The sequence below is a fragment of the Monomorium pharaonis genome, chromosome 11, assembly GCF_013373865.1.
Source record: "Monomorium pharaonis isolate MP-MQ-018 chromosome 11, ASM1337386v2, whole genome shotgun sequence".
Taxonomy (NCBI): Eukaryota; Metazoa; Arthropoda; class Insecta; order Hymenoptera; family Formicidae; genus Monomorium; species Monomorium pharaonis.
The window spans coordinates 674922-697913 of record NC_050477.1 but is presented as its reverse complement, the minus strand read 5'-3'; the positions used below and the strand labels follow the sequence as shown (position 1 = coordinate 697913).

Here is a 22992-nt window from a genome sequence, read left to right as displayed (position 1 = left end):
TCCAAAAGTATTTCCTTTCATCGCGTTGCGCACTTAAGCGTCGATTTCTACGGAGTTCTTTTCATGCTATTTTTAGAAAAGCGCTCGAAACCTCCTCGGCCGGATACACAGAATGGCAAATTGATCGCGGTTTTTTTTACACACTCGCGGCATATGAAAAATAGAAAAAGCCTAGGATATTCCTTGTTAATAAAAAAAAACAAGAAAAAAGATTCAATTTACTTTTATTGAAATGCAAGATTTTTTTACCTCTAAGTCTACACGAGAATAAAAATGTTGTTTAGATGACTGTTACAATGTTGAAATAGAAATATAATATTTCGCTGAAATTATTGCTAAGATTATCAAATTTCTTTAAAAAGGATTAAATTATTTATTAACAAGTTTATCATTGTTTTATATGTAAGTGAGAATATAGTTTCTTACAACAAAGATTATTAAATGAAATACATTAGTTTTGATTTGCTGCTATAATGTTCTTTCTGTGTATTCTTACAGTTTATATAGAAATGCGTGCATTTTCATTTTGTGAAAATTACGTTTATCAACAAATCACAATAGCACTGATAATGAAAGAAGTGAACCTTTTTCATTTTCTTCTTCGAAATTAACAAAAAACAGAATTTAAAAAGCTTTTTGTAATCGTACAACTACGATAAGCTAAGAGCAAAAGTGGATCGAGAATCAAGTCCTGAGATGGCTTCTTTTATCCCCAAGATTATCTTTGGCGTACCCTTGGCACACGGTATTTATGCTCACGAAAGTTTCCGCGGAATATACGAGCGGCTAAATTTCATACCAATACCTCATGGACGCGCTAAGTCCGGTCGTTTTAAAAGTACCGCGTCATTAGCCGCGAAACTTTCTTCGTCCCCCCCGCGAGAGTCTCCGAACTTCACTGATTTAATGGCCGGCCATTGTAAGAGAATTCTTCCACTTACGCGCGATGTAATAAAAAAGTCATTTTCATATCGTATATTTTTCCCTTGAAAATTTCAACGAAACAATAAATCAATTTTCACTATGTAGAAAAAGAAAGAAAAAGCCTGGACTCAGGTCCCTCATAAATTACGTTTTTCCCGAGGTGTTGCTTCGGACATTCCATTCTATGAATTATAAGTTAGCGTATAATTCCAGTGTAAAATATATTCAATATTCTATTAGCCATCACTTTTGCTGAACGTCATGTGCTCTATCGCATTATACCGTCCCTGACGCGCCTGATAAGCGGAAGTGGAGTCTACAATTCAAATCTTCTCGTGTTCGCCTAATTACAAAGCAACCGGCTGCTATTCTCCGGTGCTTAGCTGCTCGCGGTAGTAATTTCCGACATTGTATACTTGCAGCGGTTTATAATCGAAATGCAAAGGAGCATTGATTTCGGTACTTAGCGAGATTTGCTTCGTTAAAAGAATATTATTGAAAATTTCTTTAATATATAATAACCTCTTTAATTAGGCATCTAATATGTGTGTCGAGAATAATTATTCCCAACTTCTCATCTGCGAGAGATACGTTTTTTTTTACGTAATTTAAATTTTGAAAATGCGAAAATAAGCTACGTGGAAACGTTTTAACGTTTTGCACAAAATCAACTCTTTTACTTAAAAGTATTGCAAAATTGCAAAGATTTATTCTATTTGGCTAGAATAAAAAAAACATTCTGAATGTATATATGAAAAATTAAAATTTCATATCTCAAAAGTATGTTAATAAATGTTATCATCTTTTAAACAAGCAAATGAATTAATTATACGCTCTAATTAATTATCTCACATGTGAGACTGAATTAAATTTTATTTTTATAATTTTTACATTTATCTTTTTATAGTTCCTTGCTTTAAATTTCGCTTCCATTCAACCTACAGATTATAAAAAAATGTTCAAGACCACGATCACGTATTAGTTACATGGTACTCGAACGATAGCGTTTATATTTGTTACACAGCTCATACGCGTAGACGACAGAATACAGCATCGAGCTCTCATCCTGTGTTAATGTAATTAACCGGCGGCGGTCCCGCTCGCGCGCGAAAAAATTCGCGCGTTACGTAACGCCGCGTAGTGCGGCGGTCGGAAATAGAATCGTGGGGAAAAAGTGCCGAATTGAAGTATTTCTGATTGTAGTGCGTTCGCTCGCGATTTCGTTCATCGATTATTTTTGATTTTCCATGATCGACAGGACTCCGCGCCGAAATTTCTATCGAAATTCGCACGCGCCGCTGCGTTCGCGTTCGCGAACACGTTGGCGAGAATTCAGCTCGTTTTATGTACCACATACGTACCGTCTCCGTCTCTCTCTCTTTTTGCGCTACGACCCAACTTTTCACAAGCAAACGGTGGATCGTCATTTCCGATAATACAGCTGAATTTTTGCGTAACGCGGTAATAAAGCGTTACATTTAATTTTTACTTGCCATTTGTTATATAATATTCAGGCATTTTTTTACAATCGTGTCGCACGTTTCGCTGCCGACTCGACGTATACCTTTGTTTTTAATTCTCCGTATACAAAATGCATTAAATCTTTCGAGCTTATTCCCGCGACATTCGTGTACCCCTGTGAAAAAAAGTCGAAATTCAAAATTCGTTGTTACCATTTTCTGACTCGTTCTCTCTCCCTCTCCCCCACATATTATTCTCTTCTTTTACATCTCTCCGTAGCCGGAAGCTTCCCAATCCCGATTTCTGAACGCGCGTTTAAAAATTTATCTGAATGCATATTTTTTAGAAGATTTAATTTATAACATTAACCGGGCTCGCGTTGTGCTTTTTCAACCGATTCCTCGTCGAGTGTCGGTTGAAATATATTTCGCGAAGAGCGCACGCAACGCACAATATCAATATTTCATGACCGGACGTGCAACAACGCGGGCGGGAGGTACGAGGGGAAGGGTTTAAAAAACCGCGCGCTGTCAGTCCGGAAAGACTAATCGAACGAATAAATTAATACGTCACGCAATAATCTACTCGAATCGACGACCCCGATACGTCAGCTACACGCGATGAAAGGCAAATCGAGTTACGTCGCAATGAGCAGCGGCGGCGGTGGCTAACTATGTTTCGAATTTCGAGTCGCAAATCGAATTTGGCGTTATCGCGCCCGCGCTGAAAACCATGCTCCATACAATCCCGACGCTTATACGTGCGCACGCCCGCCTAATCTACCGTCTCGTCGCGATGGATTAGGGACGTATAGGCCAATTGCGCTTAATTGGCAGCCAAGGATGCTCGTTAATTTGCCTTAATTCCGTGTCACGGACGTCGCCATTAAGTATGGAATTTCGATAATGCCTGTTGTTCGGCGCTCCTCCAAGAGGGGGAGAAGTTACTTAGAGCAAGAGCGAAAACTTCCTTTGAGACACGTTTCCGCTATGTACTTAACTCTGACGGATGCAAAGTTGTTCATCCGTCCGGGCGTTTATTACGTAAGGAAAATGAAGTTTTCCTTTGCAGTTACGGCTGCACGTTGATCTCACTGTGTAAATAATCTAAACTGTCGAGCGAGAGGGAAATATATGGGAAGTACAGTACCATAAATTTTAATGTAAATGACTATAAATAAATTCTATCTTTTTAACTCGAAATGACTGTCCCCCTTCTCCCCCTTACTCGGTATTACGGGGTTGATATCTTTAGCTGGTACGGATCAATTAATGCGGAAGCGCCATTAGATCATCATAGCTGTATCAATTGATTTCCATCTCGAAAATGGTTCGCTGGCGCCATAATCAGGACGTATAACGTAATCTCGCGCGAGCGATGCAGTTTGCAGTGAGTGAGTTGCATATTGATGATCGTATTGACGGCTGAGCACTCAAAGAGCAAAGGGTTGCATTTATGATTGCCGTTGCGGCAATCGTGTATCGTCCGCATAGTATAGTCGACGGCGCGTGCAGAGAAATTTACACCGATTACGGTGTATTTATTTCGACGCTCGTTATACACCCGAGCGTATCCCGTTTATAATTCATCGCGGATCGCGGGTAACATCAAACACGAGTATCACTTTAGCAGGTTACTAGTGCATTTAGAAAATTGCATCGACGACCGTGCGCGCGCGCGCGCGCGCATGTTTTACTCGTTAATTCGCTGAAACAATCGTTCTGCGTAAGTGACCATTCGTTTATGGGAATAGCACCATTGGCAACATATCTCGTGTTCCGTCGGCAATTTATTTCGCGTTTTGTTCGCTTTAAACGGAGATTGCGAGTGACTTTCATCATGAAGGAGGGGGGAGGGGACTTTACCGAGAAAAGTAAATGCATGTTTCTGTTAAATTTATGATGAAAGTTTCGAATCGCGCGGAAATAAATCACCGCGAAATATTAATTAAATGAAATCCCGGACTGAGTGCGAGCTCGGATAAGTGGTTGCTCTTTTTTGTTTTCCAAAAACAATTAGATTTTTCATCAGTATACGATAATACAAAAGTTTGTTTTTCAGACAAGAAAATTTTCGAAGTGCAAGAAAAACAGCCTCCGGCGGTCGGGAAGCTAATCACGATTCCGAACAAACAGCACGTCCTATACCGGACGGTAATATTTCACGCGGCCGACATTCCCGCCAAAATTCGTTTTGCTCTCGTCCGGAGCTTTTCCTCTCGGCTGGGAAAGCATCGGCTAGGGACGATGGTCCGAGTACCTGCGAAGCGAAGGCGTGCAATTCAGGACCTCGGCTGTTCCGTTTTCTCCCTCGGTGAACCGCTCTCTCTCCCCCTTTCTCTCTCTCTCTCTCTCTCTCTCTCTCTCTCTCTCTCTCTCTCTTACTTTCTCTCCCTCTTCCCATCCGTCAGCAAGCTGCATTTCGCAATTTGCTTAAGCAAACCTTTCTAGAAATTCATATCCGTCCTTCCTCCCCCTCCCTGCTCCGAGCCACTCTGGCGCGAAGCGTTGTCTGCAGGTTCTAGGGTGGGGTTAGACACTCTGTGCATCTGACGTTTTTAAGACATAATTTTGACGTAACATTTTCCGTGTTGCGTCTCCTCCTGAATTGACTTGCGTGAAAACGAAAGCGAGGTAGCACGCAATCGAAGCGTGCTGATCCTTCTCTACGGTTTGGAGATATGAAACGTCTTGACATATTTTTGCATTTCTAAAACGTCCAACTCGTTAAATACGTTCGCACGATTTATAACCGGTACGCTTGTGAAAGAAGATTTTGCAAGATTTTGAAAATGGTGTATATAGACTCTGATGCGTTAAGTGTCGGATTATAAGCCATTAAGAAGTGACAGGTTGCGTACGAACCAAACTTCAGCACAACAAACTACTCAATGGAAGGCGCAAGAAATTAAATAAATTAATTTTCGCGTGGTTTGATTATCCCCTGCACCGATTACGCTTCTGTGTTTCTTTGCAAGTATATCCAGGAGCTCTTTCGCCATAAATTTTATATTCTATGTTGGTAGCGACACATTTTTTACGACTCTCGAAAATCCTAGTTCGTTCCAATGCGAGCACTCCGGATAGATCGCGTCTCGTGCTCTTGACATTTTTAAGACATAATTCAGACGTGATACTTTCTTCTTCGCAGGCTACGAGAGCAGACTTCAAGAGTTTAAAGTCGCGTCGAGCAGCGCGTCTCAAAAAGTCGAGAGACGACTACTTACTTTGAAATTGGGTCATGATTTTCTATCTATCCTTGTTAGTCAAGAAGTAACTTTGCGTTTTCTTTGATGAGATTACAGCGCTGAGATGTGTTACTTTGAAAACTAATTATATATTTGCACATATGTCGCTTTCAAACGAGTGGATCAAGAGCTTTCCCGAGTTACAAAGCTTGGACGTTGCTCTAAAAATTAAAGCTACAAATGAAATATTTATTTTATACCGTGTATCAGTATTTATACATTGGATAAATTAATTTTGTATGTTTCACGATTGTATCTCTCTTCCTTCTGTCTCTTTCCGATGTTCTGACAATTATACCATATTTATCGCTCGTTGCCCATATTTACAAAATTCATTTAACACAGTCGGTTTCATCAAGTTCGACTGTTCTCGAAATTTTTGGGTGTTATTTTTTTTTTTTTTAGCATCTTTTAAATATAATTACAGCGCGATTTTCGTGCGACTATGCAAGCGTACGTGCTCAAAAGGACCGTACGTGCCTCACTAACAACGCGAAAACTCTTTTTGCTGCGTAAAGTGGCTAAGATAGACCAGGGAACACGCATGGATCTTTCGGAGCGCGTGTGCTGTTGTAATTTTCACGGGATTTACGGGAACCGAGCGTCCCGCTTTACGAAACACACGTATTCCGCCTTACGCGAAAATCCTCATTAATAATTTAATGGCGCGCGCCGCCGCTTATAATCCCGCCTCAAACAATGTCTGTTCGCTTTGTTACGGTGGACTCCCTCCGTTTAATTTAATATCACCGCCGTCGTTACGGTGCTCGATGTTACGGAATAATTCTCAAAGAATATTATTTTCAGCGGCGCCGATATCGTACAGGCCAAGGGGATTGCCGCGACGCTTTTTCGTCCGTCGCCGGCAATCGATAAACGGCCACTTGAACCTGATGAAAACGTAATTCGCGAACCGAGACGTGAAAGAGAGGGAGATTCATCGACTGTAAGGAATAAGTAAACCCATGGCCATGGCGACAGAAGTCTCTTTTACTCCGCCGTTCCATCTTCTCGCGGTTCTCTAACTCCTCCCCCTTTTCCTTTTCCTACACAAAAGGCACCGAAGCGTATCCGCGTAATCCACGGAGAAACGACTTCGTTACTGGATTTTCTGTACCGTAACCGGTCGACGGCGATGGCGTCGTTGACGAATGGATGCTGGTCGTCAATCTGCCGTGGTCGCGGACGATAAGGCACTTTAACGCGTTTTATTGATTACACCTGTAAACAAAATAAGTATTCGCCGTTTAACACACCCGGCAGCTATTCATCTTTTTTGACACATTCAACTAAAGCCTTTCCACTTTTAAGCAGACAGTCTTTTGAGCACGGATATCGAATTAACTGACGTTCTGCTTCAAACAGAACAGGATGGTTTAAATATACCGTAATATATAGAACAATTATGCTTACTAATGCAAATATAATTTCTAATTAAATATATCGTTGAAAATATCACAGTAAAAGTTGTGAGAAAAATTATTTTCGTAAGCATGTTTGTTTTGAAAATATAGCAAATATTTTATGCACCGTTATTATTATAAATGGTACTGTACTCTTCTAATATTGAATGTAAAATTAAAATCTTTTTTTATACTACAAATAATTTTATGGCTTTACATGTATAATAATAAATAACAATCAGAGAGTTCGACGCGGTAATTGATGCGGAAATTAAATATAAGTTTCTTTAATTAATAAATTGGTACACACAATTGGCCAGTTGCACATTTATGTTCTCATAATTTACACCGCACAAATTCATTATTTTGTTAATTTTTGACATTTTCGAGATTATTTACTTTGTTTCTATACGTATAATTGTATTTTCAAACACACATCGCGTCTTTTATTTATTTGATATAGCTCGACGCAGATTGCTACAGCAATCTGTTCTGAATGGCTTTTCGCCTTATAAGGATTTATATCATTCGAACAAATTCGTTTCCTCTTCTTCCTGCTGGCTCCAGCTATTCTTAAAGACCCTTAAATCCCCTTTTGTACAGCGATATGTGCGTTCAAATAGGAGATCCCGCGAGATTACGATGGATCCTTCACAAAAGGCCACCTCTTCCTCTGAACGATGAGCTTATTCACTCGCGAGAGACAGTGAGCTATACATATTCATCGCGAGAAGGAGAAAAAAAGCACGCAAAACTCGTAATTGAATCAAATTTGAAAATCAATCTCTCTCGCGCGCGCGCTCCGCTGCTTTTTTTTTCATTTCCAACGGCGTGCATTTTCATAACGAGTGCACTTTCGAAACCTCTGTGTGCCGACTATGACACTCGTCCCATCTCTCTTCTCTTTACACGTACATCTTAACACACGCCCCCTGCTTTGCAAGTAGTATCGTGTCGCGCAAGGAACGAAGACGTTTCTCAAAGGATTTTCCTGCGTTTTCCCCTTCCGTCTTTCTTCCCTTTCTTTTCCTACTAGACGCCGATGGGATTGCACGGCCTCGGAGGTGAAGAAGGAGGAGGAGGAAGCGTAGGGTGGCGGGTACCGCGTGGTGGAGGACCAAACAAACGCGGAAGAGGGAGATGAGGAAAAAAAAGAGAGATTCGAAGGTGGAAGGAAACGGCGGCGGATGGGAAGGAAAGACGGACGGTTCTTTTGAACTGATGCGCGAGCTGCTCTGATTTGCAAAGGCATTTCCGGGATTGCCATCCTCTGTGTAGCGCGTCGCATTTATTCTCCTCTACCTCGTCGTCGTCTCCGTCTCTCGTCCTCGTTCCGGGTGACGAGGCCACTTTCGAGACGAGCGTCGTCGTCGCCCTTCCCTGCGACAGCGCCGTTTCTCCCACCGCGTTTCTCTCGCGGGATGTTCCTCCTAATCCTCGCCGATTGTTCCCGATACGGCGTCGACAATCGATATCGCCGCAATGGCGACGACGAGTCCATTAGGTATACATTTGGATTGTTTACGCGGCGAAAGTAACGTGATCGATAGCCAGATTTTATCGCGACCGGGAAAACAACTCCGTTGTTACGTATCAAGCGATATTTATTATTTGTTTTATCGGCTCATTTAACAATTTCTTACCGCGTTAATAAATATGAAACAGCATTAAACATTGGTATTAACTTACTTTGAAAACCTTAAAATTTGTCTTCCAGATGCTATATTAAATCGTGTGCCGAATCGTGTGTTAAATCAAATGCGAGAATTTTTGCAATTGCATAAAACTTCTTCTCAAAACACAGCGATTATGTGTTTTATTCTCGAATAATTGATCCGTACACGGTTAATTGATTTTAACCGTTAATGGTTACCGCAATGACAAAGCTGTTTGGCGACGCAGCTGCGGTTGTCTCGGCATTTTTTTTGGAGAGAAAACTGCAAGTCTGATGCAACGACGCGAGACGGGGTAACGAAAAGTATTTTTCATATTTTTGCCGCTGTAAAATACACGCCGCGAAGTCGCGGAGCCGCGTTTGCTCGATCCGCTCCAGTAAATTCGCGATAAATTAAGTTTCCTGCCGCTGTCGCGCCGAAAACGCGCGCGTCGCGATCAGCGCGAGCTACGGCGTAACTCATGCGACCGGCAATTTTCCACGACGTGACAAACGTCAATTAAACGACGCCCGCGGACTCGCGGTGTAAACAATACGAAATTCAATAAACTTGGCTGTTCCCCCGGCGCACGCGAAAGTCCAATATTTGACTCGGCCGTAGATTAAGCCCGAAAGCCCGGCGCGCGCGTCGAACTTTCGAGATTGCTCTCCCGCCGCCTACGTCGTCGCCATTAATCGAATACGACAACTTTGACTACCGGATCAATGATCATCCGGAGTTTCGGTAACTATCCGCATTTCTTTTGCCTCGGCTTATCGGGACGTCGAAACGGCACGGGAGAATCGTTACTTTTTCAATTTCAACCCGATATCTGCGAAGAAGTTACACGAGAGCCGGGAAAACACGTGAAAACTGCGGGAAAGCCGGGAATGTGATTAAAATAATTTTCGGAGAGAACATTTTCTGATTTGTCCCCCGTGATTAATTGACATCCGCTGCGGAATTAAACGATTAAATTGTTCTGATTGACAAAACTTATTCGAACCGAAAACATTTAATTTAACTTTTTATAATGAAAAAATAAAAATAAGACAGTATTAAACATAATTTTCTCTCTCTCTCTCTCTCTCTCTTGAATCGTCGTTATTATAGTTCAGTTCGCGCGGATCAAAAGAAAGAAGTTTGCGAAGAAAAGAAAGAGGAGGAAAGTTCGGGCGCAGGGAGACTTTGTGCAGGCATTCTACTTTTTATTTCTATCTTCGCAATCCTGAAAGTCATTACGGGAAAATGTTTTATTTGCGGTGGCCGACGCCCCCTGTTCCCCCCCGAGTTATTCTCAGTTTCGTCGTTCGTGCGACGACCAGCCGGCAGTGTCGTGTAATTATACCGGGCGATGTACTAATTCACGACGGGACCGCCGGCGCCTTGGGTTTGGTTTTCGCCTCCGCCGCGCCCACGTGTAACAAGCCGAACCCTCTAATTGAACCCCCGCAGGAATGCTTCTGCAGGAGGCTCGCCCAGGCTCTCCATCAGGGAGGATTACAATACGCGGGTAACCGTGGACGAGCGGCGTCGGCGACAGGTAAACGCAGGCCGCATGCCTCTGGTCAGGCACGCCGGCAAATATCAATTAGCCTCGCTAATGAGAAATCTCGCCGGGCGTCAATGTTAGTTACGGAAGTGCCCGCGTTCGTCCCTTGTGTCACTTGGAGAAACGGACTTCCATTGTTTACTTTTGTCATTTATTTTAGGGATTTTAATAATTTCATCTGCCATCTTAGACTCGACCTGCAGGTTTTTTTTTTTTTTTAATCATATTATAAATATTAATCTAAACTTGAGCGCAATTTTATTGGCTAATCGACGCTTGACGAGCAAAATGTTTACGGATAAAATGCGCCGAGATAATTGCCCGAGTGCCTCTCGCGAAAAGGGAAGCTTCAGGCAGTGAATTACGTCGATGTCGAAGCGTAATCTCCGTTTTCGGATCGAATGGAAATTCATTTCAGTAGTCAAGCCAAGATATACGTGTGGGGGCTTTCCGCAAAATCTATTGCGGGCAAGAAACTCCATCAGAGTCGCGGCGGCAACTTCCTCCATTCAAGAATAGTCGCGTGACACCGCGACAATGAGGCAAACGCGGCGCCGTTCTTTCGAGCCTGCCTGCACCCTGCATTGTTCTGCAACTTGGCATTGTGCTGCGAACTTTCGAGTGTAATAACAATAAGAAACGCGCATTAAAACGCACGGTATGCATAAAGAAGAGCGTGTTAAAGCGCGAAAGCGTGTTGGAAATATTTATTATTTTAGAATCGGCGTGATTTATTTTATTTAAAAAATTCTCGTATACACTTATGGCATTAATATTAATAGTATCCTACATCATTAATATCGTTTCTTGCCGTCAATAATATTTTATAGTAATAGTTATAGGAAAAAACACAGTATGTTACTTGTAATATATTATGCATTAAAATTAAATAATATTATATTGATGTTTAATATTTTATGCATGATATAAAATGTATTTGCGACTTTAGATTATAACTACGCTTACATATACATCGATAAATTATTGACTTTTATAATTCAATAATGTCACTACCCCGATCGTTTACAGTTATAATTTTGCTTTTTAATTTGTATTTAACGATCAATCCGTGCAAGGTTCGTTTTGGCATTTAATTTGCTCGCGAACAGCTAATATTTGAGAACAATGAAAGACATGACCTCATTCGATCGTTCGTCTCCTATCGTGAATAGAGTTGCCCGGACCTTGCATCGAGTACTTCGCCAAAGTGCTGTCGCCAATGACGCTCGAGGCAAGCCGTTCGATCAGTCGCCGAGCATTACTACTTAACTTGTTTCTCGAACGGCTCCCGGCCGGAACTCGGGGTCCTGGTTTTCGAGTTTACGTCCCGTCTCGGTTTTACCTTCGAACTAGGGTGCGAATGGGCTCTCTCGACGATTTTGACGCGCGATGCTCTGAATTTACCGATAACTTCGACGGCGACGACTACAACGCGGTGGTGGCGGAGCTTTCTCGAAAGGCGAGCTTCGTCGCGCTCCGGCCGCATGTCTTGTAATACAATCGAACTTCGATTACCTCCGAGAAGCCGAGACGGTTCGTGAACTTTGCACGTGTCGCTCCGGTCTTGGCAGCCATCCTGACCTTGGTCGACTTCAATATTTTAGTTGGTGAGAAGGTATATACTTTCCTGTCTGGTCGAAACGGTTAAAGTAGCGGTATCTTGCAAAGCAGTTCTGAAATAACTGGAAATGAAGATGGATCGCGGTAGGTTTTTACCACGCAAAAAAATAAAACTTCTCAAACAGTAAACGTTACCACAATTTTTTTTTTCGTGCAATGTGATACGATATTACTTTTCCTTTAATCCGTCCCTTTCCAACGTCTTATTTATGAGGCTGCATATTTCCAATTACTTTTCTCCATGTACTTAATACATTTGTTTAATTATTTGAAAGTATCACAAAACAAATCACGGAAAAAAACTAATGGGTCGTAGCAATCTAAAAACAAATTAATTAAATTAATTTTCAAAGTAGTAAAATATATATCGGATAAGTTTAATTTTATTTAAACAAAAACAAGGAAAAAATAATCGAATGAATACTTTTCAATCTGTTAACTCAATAAAATTAATTAGAAATGAAATCAAAAGGAGCATGGATATATCAATAGTAAAAAAGAAAAAGCAAAAAGTAATTAATATAATAGCATCTTAATTCCAAGAAGCGTTAAGTAATTTTCTTCAAACTTCTTTTGTTTAGGATGAATAATATGTTCATATGTTCTCTATGTTTTAAATATTGAATTTTCGAGATTTAGTTTTTTTTTTTTTTAATATCACATCGACTTCATGCGTACAGATTTAGATTATAAAATGGAAATTGCAATGCCGTTTCAATCCGTTCTCTCTCTCTCTCTCTCTCTCTCTCTCTCCCTCCATCCCTCACTTTCTGTGAACTTTTGACGACATTCTCCGCGCAAATTCACCCTCTCTCGCTTCTTCGCCTTTACCGCGCTTTTTCTTAGAGTTGAAAGTTTAAAGAAGTTTGCTTATGCCGCAATCAAGAGAAAGAATAAGAAGGATCTGTCTTATTTATCTTTCCTCTCGGTGGAAAACTTGATAGCCCGGCTTGGCTTGGCTTCGATATAATCCCCCCTTGGCAAGTCGAGGAAGCGGAAAATGATAGGTAAATTTTAGATTTCGGCCAAAGAGAAAAACATAATATATATTCCGCGTCAATAATGATGTCTCGTTTGATATCCACGCGAATTTTGCAGACCGTTCTTGAACGCGACGCAACATAATTATTTCCAAAATTAATTGCACGAATATCGAATACTGTATTTTATTAACAAAATATTTGTATAACATTTTCGTGATGACTGGTCCGCGCTTACCGAACGGAGCCCAGGCAATCTCGTTGGGTCTGTGTATACTTGGCATACCGGAGTTGTAGATCGCAGGATGACGTCATTGGCTATCTTCCTTTGAATAGGAATGCAATGCGGCAGAAACGAGATCGATACCGCGCGAAGGAGAACTTAGGTACGTTGGGTCAACATGTCTATCGCTTACGTTACTCCTTGCAAGTTTTACATCTCGACCTGAATAATTAGAAAATTATATCTTATCGTGCGTTGAGAGAGAGAGAAAGAGAGAGAGAGAGAGAGAGAGAGAGAGAGAGAGAGGCAAAGGCAGATGCACTTAACACTTTTGAATACCGTTGTACATTGTGCGTGCTAGACCGTGACAAGTGCATACCAGCGGGGTTGAAAAGCACGAGGGGACCTTTGATTCGTCGAGAACCACTTCTGCGAACCCTTCTTTCTTTCTTTCCTTCTTTACTCTTTTTCTCTCTCGTTTTTTTGTCCCCCGCCTCATCTGTGCGTCGACATCTCGTTCCCCGACGTTCGCGAGTTTCCCGCAACCTTCCCTCGCTTCCTTGGCTTTGCCTCCTCTTTTCATGACCGCAGTCAAAAGTTCGCAACAGCGCATTGTGACGGGAATTGACGGCATTGCGGGGAGAGTGAGAGACAGCCTCTTTTGATCGGCATTCGTGTGAAACCGTACCGAGTGCTGATCGAACTTGAAGTCGATTCAAGTCGACATACAAAAAATACAACCCAGAAGCGATAAATTAATCTAGCTCATTGTTAGCGCACGAAGCATTGCGAACGAATATTTAGCTTTGAATACGCGCTGAAAATTATTTGACGTGTATTTTCCTCTATTAAGAGTTATTATACTTTACAATTTATTTCGTATATCATACGCACGCAGAATTAAATGATAGAGAAGAGAGAGCGAGAGAGAGAGAGAGAGCTATACATATACGAGTATCAGAATATTACACGCCAACGATACTCAAAAAATTAAAATTAAATAAACATTATTAAATCTTAGTAAAAAAAAATAATACTCGGACTGCTAGCCTTAGACTGCGTTCCGATATTCACTGTCAGTACTGAAAATCTATATAGTTTACGTCACATATATTGTAGATTTTCAGTACTGACAGTAAATATCGGAACGCAGCCTTAGTAGACGACTTATTTCCTACGTGATTTCATATTACTGAAAAGTGAATTAAAAAATTCTGTTTCCGAATTTATCCCTCTGATGTTCCGTACGGTATAACTTATGCGACTGATTTTGATCGACGTTCCCGTAATGGACATGATACTGGCGACCGTTTGTTAAATTATTACGAAAGCAGATGACGCTTCATCGAACGGGAGAGATTAAATACAGTGTAACAAATAACAATTTGAATAAATTAGCATACATTTTACACAAGACTGACTTCAATACTTAAAAACATATCGTGAAATGATCATTACGAAATGAACGTTCGATATTCATTAATTCTTTCAGCATTAATTTATTTCCAATGCAAAATGTAAAAGGTATATGTTTACTATTTTGAAACGTTATAATTAATCGTATAAAAATGATTATATTAAATTATCTTCTTCATGCTGACAAATTATATTATTTTGCGAAAAAGCAACGTACGCTTTTTCATAAAATGGGAAAAATTGCCCGTCACCTTTGATTAACGGCGTCACTCATGACAATCCGATTATTATGGGAGCCATAATCGCCGTCGGAATTGAAATCTAAGGGGGCGGAATGCGCGTGCATCACGCACCAGTGCATCGTCCGTACCACGTTAATCCTCCTATGGAATTAACTACGTACGGCTGCTTGCCGATTATTCCCCGTAGACGAGCTACCGTACGGTTTGATTCGCGCGATACTGCTAAATAATTTATAGTAGTGAATCGGTGTTCACCCACTAAAATATTTATCCCTAATTTGAGCGGTCGGATTCTCGAGAATCACGGGATTCATCGATATTATCGCGATATTGATCGAAAAATATCCTGTCCCCCTCAATAAAAATAAAAATCGCCTGTCTCCCTCCGCAGAGACGCAATCGAACTGGACGGATAACTCCGGTAGATAAAGCGTGTTGGAAAATTAAGTGTTGAAATTACTTGCTTCTTGTCTAACTTCATAAATATACATCGTATCATTTCACGGAATAGGCAATGCAATCAAGGAGATTAACATATTTTGCTGTCTCACGAAATTTAAACCGTTTGATAAATCGATTTAAATAATGGCATTATTAGAAGATCTACACCGTTACCGCCAACGCGTTCATTTGCTTTAACTCCGCTCTGGATAATAACTGTCGCACGCGGAACGCCGCGTGACAGACCCCGGTCGATATCATTCCGCGTGGCAATCTGCATGTTGATTTTTACTATACTGCCTCCCTACCGTCCCTACTTCGGCGCCGCGTGATCGGTGATCTCGAAAGGAACAACGATTTCACGCGGCGGATTCGCCGGCGTTGTGAAATTTTCCGTTTCGTTACGCGCCGCGCCCGGGGGAAGCCTCGCCTCTCGCCGCGCGCGGATTAAAACGCGTGTTATGGATTTTTAGACGCGATCGCCTGCTCGCGCGCCTCGTCTCGCATGAATTTTGCAATAAAAGCCGCGTCGGAGGCGCCCACTTATTTTCTCTTCCTCCAGCGCCGCTCCCAACATATTCTCTCCCGCGGCTCTCCCTTTTCAACCTTCTCCCCTTCCCCTCTACTTTCCTCCGCCTGGATCCAACCCCTTGTCTACTCTCGTGGAATTTCCCTTCCGCATAGTTCCTCGGCACTTCTCACGTCAGCTGCGATCGCTCGTTCGTGAAATTCCACGGCGCTCGATATCGGTCTTTCTTCTTTCTTTCTTTTTTTTTTTTTATTCGTTTCTACTTTCCCTCTACCTAACCCCCACCTCCCCCGCCTGTCTTCCGTTTTTTTTTCTCCTCTGTGCACAATGAAGCTTAGAAATAATATCCATACACGGGTTATAAAACCTTCTTTCGTATTCCAAAATTCCGCGCGGTGGCTTTGCGCGAATATCTCGCGCAAATACCCACTTTTGCCATGTAAAATCTGACGATCTCGCTCTTTAACCGTTCGCTCCTCTTGCATTGAAGCTGACATCAGCTTTTGTGTCCGACGAGTCCCTCGGAGAGACGAAAACGCTTTTCCTCGCTGCATGATACGTTAGTTAATTTAACGTTAATTCGATCAAGATGAGAGAAAATCCATTTGAGTGATACGCATAATTCTGATCGCTGTGAATTATTAACCGTTTTGACGTTTAAATTCTTCCTTCTTGTCTCTTTATGTACCGGACGGTTTTTGCGTAGGAATTTTTGCACGCAGAAAAAACTTGGCTAATTTACTCGCGGAAAAATAACATTTTACGCTCCGCCACGGCGTAGACTGGGGAACCTCTCAATTATCTGGCGCACGTATCGCGCGCGTGCCGCGGGCGAGTTAAATCGCGATTACACGATTAGATCTGATTGTAGCGCTAATACGTCGCTCCAGATTACCCCGCGGAGACTTGCGAAACAAACGCGGTTGCATTTTAACCCGTTGAATCGTTCATACACGTAGAGAGATCGTAGTTCAAGGGGTAAATCGGATAAAAGTGGCGATTATCCGTCCCACGCGGGGGTGGCGGCCACTCGGCCGTCCGTCGTTTCCATTAATCGCTTAATTGGATATTTATGATGACGAAAAAGCGGAGGGCATAAATAATTCATCGGCCGAAAATTGGATACGGCCGCGTATCGTCCGACCTGCGATATGCAGAAGAACGTTGATTGCGAAATATTCAATTCTACCTGGATTAGACGTGCGGCCCGTGTGCCTGTTTGCTCGATTTAACGTGGGATTTACAGGTGAACTGAAAACAACACGCATCGAATCGCATCCGGGGATGCGAGAATGAAACGGACGCGCGTTTCCGTGCGATTTAACGTCGAAAGCACGATATTATGGGTTACGCTAATTTTACGATGGGATCAAAAGGGATAGCCCGAAGGGATAATCGCACGAAGAATTCTCCCGGCTGAAGTTTCGAACTTACTTAATTACTTTCGCCCGTCGACTCGAATCGACGTATCGCGAGATTTGCGAGCAATGAGGGGGAATTAATTAAGAAACGTCGGCCGCCCCGTTTTACGGCCTCGTTCGTTCACGCCGCGGCCGTCGATCGTATAAATTTTTCTTAAACTTCCCCTGGGCCGCGTCCTACATCAGACTTTTACTACTTATGTATAAGTAGTTCACAATATCTGACTGTTACTACTCATGAGCGTCCTACGAGTGTCGTACCTTTTACTACTTGGAAGTATCTTATAAGACCCGGACTTTTATTTGCTCTCATGTGAGTTTATGGCATTCCGACGCGATTTATCGGCCGTTACGTTTCCTTACGTTATTGCATGGAAACAAAACCGTGTGCATAGTACATGCGATTATGATGGCGAACGGTATTTCTGACTTTTTGGGGGAATTAATCGAGGCTTTTCATTGCTGCATACCTTTGCAATACAATTTGCTTAAAAGTAGATTTTAGAAATCAAATGTTATTTATTAATCTGTAAGTAAGCGCATGACTTTTTTTATTATTTTTTAAGTGATTATAGACTTGAGACATATTTTAAAAATAAAATAATAATCTTTAATCATTAGAAATTTAAAAAATCTCTATTTTTACAAATATTTTTTATTACGCGACATATTTAATTAAATTTACAGTTTGCGCTTGGACCAGTTTGACCCTCACGCGAATACTCATAGATTAATACTTTTATAAACATTTTTTTAAATTAGCTACATAATTATTTTTGCTATTTGTATTCTGTATTTATGAATACGGAGTTTCAAGTAGATACTTCTTGCGTCAAGTAGATACTTCCTATAGATGAATACGCAAAAGTTAATTATCTCGTACCGCTTCGTGCGCTTTTTACAACTTCCGGTTGAATTAACGGAAATGCCTCGAAAGGCCTTCCCCTCCCCTCGAGATCCGTTGACTCTCGACGAAAATTGCTGTCGTCGGCCGGGTCTCTCGTCTCCCTTAGTTTTCCACGTGTATGTGTGCGCGTGTGGCAGGTTAAAAGGAGTGCCCCGAAGGATTTTGACCCGCGTTCGCGATTCATCCCGACAACGACGACACAGGCTTGACGACACCGCGCCGGCGGCGTTGCATTCTTGGAAGTGAAGCGAGGTCCGAGACCGTGGTAGACTGCGGTAATGGATTTTGTTCGGCGGCTCTTTGTGCTCGCGATTAATCTATCAGCCTCCGCGCGTGGTGGCGACCCTTCTCCATTCGGTGGCTCTCAGCACTCTGCCCTTGATCGCTACGGGCTTTCCAGACGGCGACAGCGAAGTAATTATATATCCCCTCCTACCCTTTTCCTCGCGTGACACGCGATCGAGATATCGTACTTTTCTATTACTACCTTTATCGTTTATTTGGTGTCCCGTGGGACAACTTTATATTACGTAGATTAAAAGGGTTAGGCCCCGAGAGCGAATAATTGAAAAGGATAATCGCTTTCCCGATTTTTACTGTAGCTGAATTCCGTTAAGAAACGTTTTACGAATGAATTTACATGTGTAAAACATTGTAAACGAATCGTGGAAAACGACACGTGATAAACGCACGATTGCACGTTCGCGTAATAGTTATTTCTTTTTGCGCGAATGATGGTTACGATTTTTTTTTTTGAATCGATAAATCCAGGAGTAAAGAAAACAGAATATATACTTTTTTATTTTAACGCTGTGACCAGTTTGTAGTTTTTTTAAACCGTTTAGAAACTGTATAAATAATAGAGATTGAAAAATTAAACTTCTGTTTTTTTTTCCCCCAGAAAGATTACTTTTTGTTTCTCTTTCATATATGAAATAGTTTTATTAAATATATAAACAAATTCTCACGTGTATCAAAAAATAACACGAGAGCGATTGAATATTAAATAAGTTGAAAGTGATAATTTCTGAAACGTTGTCCATGTCACGGCTAAAAATATATATTTTTTTAATATTATTATGGGGAAATATTTTAGTTGGTTCGTTAATCATCAATTTTCTGACAGCGTAAAAGCTAAGCAACGCCCTGCGCGGGGCAAATTCAAAAGTTCGCGAACGATATAATCCGGTAACCTACATTTCGAAAGTAACTGTAGGGATCGTAAAAAAAATTAATTACCAAGATACTTAGACATCGAATAAAAGTCGGATAAAAAAGACGTAGGGCGGGGAAACTTTCGCGGTAAATGGCGCCACTAATGACAACGCTCGTCACTCGGCGTGGTACACGGCGAACGTAGACGGCAAATCGATTTTACGTGCCAGATGACGTTTCGCGATTCTAAAAATTTACGAGGCTACTATTTTTTCGTCATCGCCACAGCCTGGCAGGGCAAAACCCATCGCGCTACTTAAGGAGTGGGAAGTCAAACGCGGGTCAGCCAATAAAAATGACAGAAACAGTGTTCTCGATTACTTCGATGGAAAACCTGTCTTGGAACTTTGTACTTACGGCCGGAATTACTGTTTAAGTTAGTATTATTTGTTCATTTATGTAGGAGGATCTTGAAATAAAATGCTATTAACGTTAATTGACGTCTTAAGATAATGCCTACAGATGATGCGTCGAGAAAAAGAGCTATAATTTCTAATGTGTCTGGAATATTCTCTGCTCTTCAATTCGCATTAATCTCATGATTTAATTCGGAAACTTGCGTAATTAGCAATCTCGCTCGATATTCCGGCATAATGAGGCACATTATTCTTCGAACGGCTTACGCGGAAATAAATATAGCCCCGGGCACTTAAATAGCTGCAAGTCAAAGATTCCTAAACCGGATCATGCTCGTCGAAACTTCGTAGTATATCGCGCTATTCTCTGTCTCTCTTTCTCTCCTCTCTCTCTCGTCGCATTTTGCGAAATTAGTTCCTCCGCGGAAGTGCGCCATTCTCATTAATTATGTAATCGCGTTTCGTTACGCTCGCGTTTCCTCCCGTTTCTCTCGCTCCTCCATCTTCTTTACTAGCGACCTTGTTCAATTCGCGTTTTCATTCTTCGGATGTCACCGACATCTTTCACAAGAAGTCAAATAGGCCACGGGAAGTTTTTCGTTTTCCGGCGTCTTCGAGATAAAAGTCCTCGTGCCGAATTTTTCCCAACCTGCATCTGCATTTACACATTGAATTTCTCACGGCGGGAAAAAACATGCGCGCGGTCGAAAATGTTTTTTGGCAGTCGGCTTTTTTTTTATATAAATTTCGCCGTCAAATTTCCGGAAATCTGAGCGATACGAGCCGAGGTTGGCATTTCGCGGAAATATGCATCAACGAAAAAACATATTCTTCGGATATTGTGTTTTTTTTGCAGCTTCTCCGTACACGAAATTAAAGGAAAAAATTGGAAGCACGCGTGTCAGCGAGATGACGTGCAATTGATTTCCGTTGTTAGCGTCATTAAATTGTTTTTCAGAAACGAGATAAATTTTTTTCGCTTCCTCAAAGGGAAAGAGAGGAGGGGGACAGGGTGATCGACATGGGATATTTTCAGGATTTACGGATACGTTTAAAAACGAACCGTTTGTTCTCGCATAATAACGTTCTCTATATTATGGAGAAGGTAGGGTGGATATCGTGGCTATTCAAGGGAAAACGAATTTTCGTAATATCGCTTTTACGCTTGTGAGTATTACGGCTCACACACAATGCCGGCTTTATAAGATCTCATTCTCTTTCCTCTCCATCGGAGTGGATCACCAAATAGAACGCGCTGACAGAGCACCACTTTTTTAATCACGGTTAAGTCCGAAAAGATTCAACTTCTTTGATCGCGTCGGCTTATAAGTGAACTGTATTTTTTAGTAATATGCGAGTAATGACCTTCTTTGATAAACTTTCTCTTTTTTAAATTTGATAAAAATTAAAAGTGATTATTATATTTTATACATAAAAATATTATAACAGCGAGTATCATTTCCATGTTTAATTTTATGCATAATTTTTTCAGTTAAGCGACATAAAAGATAATGCTAATTTATTTAAGTGCATCGCAATGGGAAAAATTAACATCAAGTTATCCCAAGATAGTTTAAACAACGAAGAAATGTTTGTTTTACTAATATATTGTATTAATATTTTTATGAAAAATTAAAAAAAAAACTGCAACAAGAGAAGAAAAACATTGTAGGTCACAAGACCTCTTTCTTTTAATTGGTTTAACATTTCTAAGATAAATGTCTAACGTTTTGTTGTATCGATTGTCGATGCGATATGCTCTTTGAACAAATAGATGTCACGGCACATACAAGTCAATCGATATTTAATTAGACGTCTCGCACGGCAGCTTGCCTGTTCTTCGCCCGTAACGCTTATTACTGTGTACCGCTACTCGCAGTTAAGGACGAATTAATTAAGCTTGCCGTTAGCATGCACGTACGCGCATTTCAATCCGTTGTTGTTACAGCTACGTCGTTTTATACTCGCCGCCGCCGCCGCCGCCGCCGCCGCCGCCGCCAGTCGGAAACAACAATTCGCTATTGATTTAGCCGATAAATGGAATTAAATACTCACGCGTAGCGCTAAACCGGGCGGGCGCGCTTTTGTGCTTAATCGCGTTGCTGCCGCTGCATTTCCGTTTCCTGCGGCAACAAACGCCGGTCGTTTTAGCGGCGCGCTCGCGCTTTTCATCCCCCGACATTACGGCTTAGCGCGAGTGCCTTCGATCACGGTGCCGTTTTAGAATCGCGACACCGTAATCATAAACCCGTGCCGGCGCTTAACCGTACAAATCGAAACGTCGTTAAGCGAAACGCCCGATTTTACAAGCATCTTTCCTCTCGCTCGTCTTTCCGTATTGTACTTGCGCAATTCCAAATTTTATTCGACACGCGCACTTAATTTCCATTAATTATTGACTGCGATATGGGACATTGATGAATGGAAAAAAAAATGTCCCTGTAACCCATTTATCACGAGAGACAAATTGTGATAATCGATTTTATCTGGACCTGCTGTCAATGCGTTGGAAGAAGGATATTAAATTAACACGATACGCGCTTTCTCTCTCCCTCCCCCCCCCCCTCTCTCTCTCTATGTGAAAGTTCATAAGCGTGTCACCGTTGCGTCGCGTGAAAGATTATCGAGTTGATTTACGCCGCCCCGCGCCAGCCGGTATTTAGCCGTGGTTTCGTGCGAGTTTGAAAAATGAGGAGCTTAATTTCAATTTGCCATTGACCAGTGAGGGGTGGGTAGGCCTCGCGTGCTCCTCGCACGATCGCGCACGCCGATAGCCCTTTCTGGTTATCGCGACGACGACCTATCGATTAGAGCGGCTCGCTTAACAAACTCTCATCGCCGGCTTCCCGACGTCGCGTAACGGCTTAGCCCTTTCGGCTCATCCGGTGTTCGTTACAACGGGCTTTTTCCCCTCACCGGTATTGAGAACGAAGCCCGAAGCTTCGTTTGGAAAAACCGTATTAAAAAAAATACGTACACCTACGGTATACTAGTCTCGGTTTTATTGCGCATAAATATTTTAACGGCGCAATTGGCGTATTGCGAGGAGCGACAATGGTACGAAATATATGGCGATAACGTATAATCGCAGCGAAATTTTTCACTCGCTACGTATACGTACGTATATAGCGATTAACGCGCGCTTTACACACGAGCGAGTTTCGGTCGGTGCGATATATTCGGTGTCGATCGGACGAATTAAACGGCGGCGAATCGTGGTTAATCGCACGAAAACACGAGGAGAACCGCCCTAGGGGTGATAAAAAATACGCTGATACTAGCAAATGTACAAAACGAAAGGAGAGGATTAGTGCAATATGTACGCCATCGATTATTCGAGAAGAAAATCGAGAACGTTTTTCCACTTTTATTATCGAATGCAAGGTTTCGTAAAAGAATT

At 41.7% G+C, this 22992-nt stretch overlaps 1 protein-coding gene across 3 annotated transcripts in view; it reads left to right on the top strand.

Moving 5' to 3' along the window:
- Window positions 1–22992, top strand: part of LOC105838363 (alpha-mannosidase 2) — a 140886-nt gene that overhangs the window by 65824 nt on the left and 52070 nt on the right. The gene's annotated exons all lie outside the window — the stretch shown is intronic.